The sequence below is a fragment of the Montipora foliosa genome, chromosome 13 (genome assembly GCF_036669935.1).
Source record: "Montipora foliosa isolate CH-2021 chromosome 13, ASM3666993v2, whole genome shotgun sequence".
Classification (NCBI taxonomy): Eukaryota; Metazoa; Cnidaria; class Anthozoa; order Scleractinia; family Acroporidae; genus Montipora; species Montipora foliosa.
In genome coordinates this window covers 9159708-9164655 of record NC_090881.1, presented here as the reverse complement: position 1 = coordinate 9164655, position 4948 = coordinate 9159708, and positions in this window count along the sequence as shown.

The window sequence follows — 4948 nt, the reverse complement described above, 5'->3', positions numbered from 1 at the left end:
GTAATTTTGTGTCTCTGAATGTTGTTGCATTAAATATCATCTCCAATTATTGTTTGATATAACTATCAAAATCCTGATAATTCCAAACACCTGCTAGAAAAGTTAGATCTTGAAAATTTGCTCCATTATCAACGCTACATGCTATTGTTTGATTTTTGTATGATGGATTGACATTAAACCAAGTAAGACTCATGTTAATGATCCTATCTAAAGGAAGCTGATATTCATTATTACTTTTTAAAATTATTGGTCTCGTGAATTTTTGTTTTAGCATCATTAATAATCTTATTGAGATATATATATTTTCTTGCTGATTCATTTCTGGTTGATTTAATACCTTATCAACAGAATCATAATTTTGAATACCAAGATCATTCAATATCTCATTATCCATATCATCATCATCTAATCCATAATCAACTTCATCATCATCATCATCATCATATTCTGGAGGCATATCCTGTGATTCTTGAGGAAAGTATTTAGGATCCACATAAATTTCTTTATTACCTGACAATATATCCTGTAATGATTTTTAATAAGTAGGTGGCTTTGGTACAAGTTGTTTTTCTTGCTGTAAATCGTTTAATAAATCTTTTAATATCTGGTAGTGGTATAAAAAGAATTATGTAATATGATAGTATAAATGGCTTTTAGATCAAGTGAATATTTACAAAGAAATGAGTTTGTACGTTTCAATCGGCAGGTACAAAACACAGGTCACAGGTCACAGGTCACAGGTCACAGGTCACAGGTCATTGTTTTACTAATACAGAAAGTATCCAAAACATTCATAAAAGCTAACCTTAGGCCTAATTAGGCCTAAACAAAAGTTTTTAGGCCTAAGGTTAGCTTTTATGAATGTTTAGGATACTTTCTGTATGAGTAAAACAATGACCTGTGCCCTGTGACCTGTGTTTCGTACCTGCCGGTTTTCAATTAGATGATGTAATTAGAGCTCCTGGCAATAATCAATATCAATAGAGAAGAATGGATACAAATTTACAATTAATGACAAATCTTCATTTTTAGATTGGTATAATGGATACTTTGAAGTTCGTTTTCAGCTTCAAAAAGTAGCTGATGGCAGTGGATATGCAGCAGCTGATAGAATAAGAGTAAGTAATGGTTTCCATAGTCTTATAAAGCATCTTATGATCAAATCTGCAGGTAAAATAGTATATCAAGTGAAGCTATGATCTTCGCAGTTATGAACGCAATTTTTACAATTGCGTAGAGAAGCCTGAAAAATTCAGGACTTCAACGGGGTTTGAACCCGTGACCTCGCGATTCCGGTGCGACTCTCTAACCAACTGATCTATGAAGCCACTGAAGTTGGGAGCTGGTCATTTGTGGGTTCTAATGATCCCGTGAGGAATGAATCAATGATGAAATGGTATATGAAATGGATCATATAAGAACTGCAGATTTGGAGTCTAGAAAATTGCTTTCTCAAGCTGATAATATTTATGAAACAGGGGAAGCTAAACATATAAATGTGATTATTCCTGTTAATCGTTACAGCGTTTTTGAAGAATTAGAAAGTAAAATGTTACTTCCGATGTAAATACAATTTAATGTCACTTTTTATTATATAGATATTGATGAAATACCAGGATTTCTCCTTTTACTAAAAAAACATATCTTTACAGGGCGCAGTGAACATATAATTTTTATCTTTCACATGTGAGGATATAGGTGTTGTCATGGTGACCAACACGATTACCCAATAAGACGCGAGCTTTCTCTTCATTTTAAGATACTTTTGTGCTTTAATATAATTCTTCTCTACTACATTAACATTTTTATTGCAAAATTTGACATTATCCTGATTTGTTTTTCATAACTTTCATATCTTTCTTTCATGTTACACGACATGCGTGTTTTAGCGGTTGGTGACCCCTTTTTCACCATTTCGAAAATAAATAAAACAAGTTGTTTTAAATCTAGACATTTCATCAATATCTATATAATAAACAGAACATTACATGGCTGCTTGGGGATACGAATTTTATCTTCGCGTGCTGAAAGTATCTCTCAGCACTCGAAGATAAAATTCGTATCCCCGCGCGGCCATGTAATATGCTCTATAAATGAAGACAGTGACTTAATTCACATGGCTAATGGCACTGATGCAGGAAGTATTGTTTTAGACAAATGTAAATTATCGTTGCCAAAATTAATTCCAAAAGATAGTGTGTATTCCAATTATGTTAGCTCATTTATGAAAGTGGAAATATTTGAGAGAATTGTATGAAGTAAGTCAAACAACACTAACTTCTAAATCAGGTCAAGTTCACTATGTTATGCAAGAGTTTCTCGTCTTCCCGATACAAATACTTGCAGAAAGATGTACCAAGGTCTCACTGAGAGAAAAGCCACACTTCCTCTAAAAAGCCAAGACAAGTGGATGAAAGAGATAGAGGGGTGCACGGGACGAAAAATTGGATTTGCTGCACATTTGATCTTTGGCAAAGCTTAAGTCAAATCTGGAATCGCTTTTGACTTTACCTTTGACGCACGTCAAACGTACGGTCAAATCCATTACCAATTTGCTTATGCCTTTGACCATGGTAAAGGTCAAGTCAAAATGAATGCAAACATGTGTAATATTATATGGGTTTTAGGTGAGCTAAATACTTATTTTCTCAAAACTCCACTTGCGATAAGGTCTGTAAGAAGAAAATCGTTACTAATTCTCTCATGCCTGTAAGGCTGCAGTATTTACTCTGAAATATTAGAATACATTTTATTTGGTTCCTGCTTTGCCGGGTTCCCTTTGGTGAAGACTTTGAAAACTAAAGAAATTAATACACTGTATTTGTAAAAGCAATTTAACTACCCGACATGACAACTGTTAGGTAGAAAACCCCTCCCTTTACCCTTGGAAAAGGTTTGGGGTTTACTGATTAAGAATGACATCATATTGTCCTCGATCCAGCGCTCTAGGGCTTTTTTTATACTGACCATCATCAGTATAAATCCACTTAAAATGAGAATTGAATTTCTGATAGTAGCAGCATTAGTTTTAAATGAAATCTTCACAGCTGAGCCGCTAAACGAAAATGATAGATTTGTACTAGCAAAATATTCTGCACTTTTGCGTACAGTATAAATTACCCTTGTTGAAGGGGGCATCTTGGGTTATTTGCAGCGCAGATTCCTTCCCCAATATTTTCGCAAGGAGTATCACCAGATTCATCTTTCACTGCGCATAACAAATTTTTCGTTCCACCACAGGTAGCCCAAGCTTGATATATGTGTATCTGTACTATACTTTTTTATGCAAGAGCAAAAATATAGGGGTTTGTACGGGAAAAACGGCTTTTCTCAAAATTTGAAAAGTATTTACAATTTAAAATAAAAAAAAACGGCTTACCTCGCTTCAGTCTTCTGTTTCTTTGTCTTACGGTTACGGTTACGTACGGTTTCTGGGTCTATTAAGATCGATTTAGGTGGTTTTTAGTCCCTCCTTTTTTCCCTCTCTATAGAAGAGGGACCGAAAACCACCTAAACCGCTCTTAATCGACCCAGAAACTGAAGCAAAGACAAAGAAACACAAGACTGAAGCGAGGGAAACTATTTCTTATTTTAAAACGCAAATTTATACATATATGTTTTTTACTTTTGCGAAAAACCATTGTCCCATACAAATCTTAAAATTCCTACTCGTACATAATATAGTACAGATACACTTATATCGAGCTTGCGCTACCTATGATAGGACACAGAACCTTATGGTTTACTGGTACTCTCGACTTGTTTGTGTCTTTTCCTTTGTGTGGTTAAGGAAGGGATTTGCATCATGGAAAATCAGCTCGATTAGTCCGTTCGATTCCAAAATAGAATCCTTTTAGATCAAAAAAAAGACACTAACATAAGTTACCGTTCCTTTCTTTGTTGTAATAGGGCATCGATAGCCCATAAAGATCATACGTAATAGCTGAGAAAGCGCTGGAACCCGTTCCCTGAAAAAAAAATGCTGATAAATATCGAACATACAACCAGCAGTACTTGCCTGTTAATTAAGGGCCGTTCAGGATTTAGTGGATCGGGGAAAGGTTTATTAGGTTTATTTTGGGTACCCTGCGGGCTAGTCTTGACCAAAAGGTCGAGGGCTCACAGGCCGGGTTAGTTTTGGTTGACTGTAAACCAATGAATTCTCGACGACCACAGCATCTTCTCTGTTGTGGTTGCTCTGATTAAACAGCGACCAATGATCTTTACTATTCACATAAACGGAGAAAAGACTGACTGAGAATGTCCTGAACTTCCTTCTTGGCCCTAATCTGCCACTCTTTTTTTCGCCGTCGTCTTTATATATCAGAAATGCATACAGAGACACTACAAATGCTAGGAAATGTGAGTAAAGTGCAGAAAGGTGGAAATTCAGCATGGTGAAGTTATTTTGCCTTTTCCTTTAATTTCACAGAAAGTGTCTCGATAAAAGAGGCCATTAAAATCAAGCAAGAAATTGTGCTGAAGTCTTAATTCGTAAATGTCATCAGACAACTCCGCGACTGGTGATAGTGGTGATAGCGAAGAGCTTGAAAACGAAGAAGAAAGGAAGAGGAAAAGGAAGTTCATGACAAAGGCTGCCTTGGTGGTCAACCCAGCTCGACATGCTGATGAGATCTTTGGACAGAAAATCGTTGCGTAGAAGATCCGCCTAGGTGGCCTCATAGGACAAGATAACAACAATCAGAAAACCTGTCAGAGCGGCGTATTGCCCCGCAAGACGCCCCGCAGTGGGCAGTTCGCGTTGTTCCGCCGTGCTTAAAACTTGGTAACATTAGCGTTAAACCAGTATTAGAGATTAAGAGAGTTTGACCAGGGAAACTTGACCGTCATACCGCCCAAAATGCTGTTGATAATCTATTGGAAATCTTTAGTTGACGCACTTGCTGACTATCAACTAATAGCCATGTTAATGCATATATAGAGAATG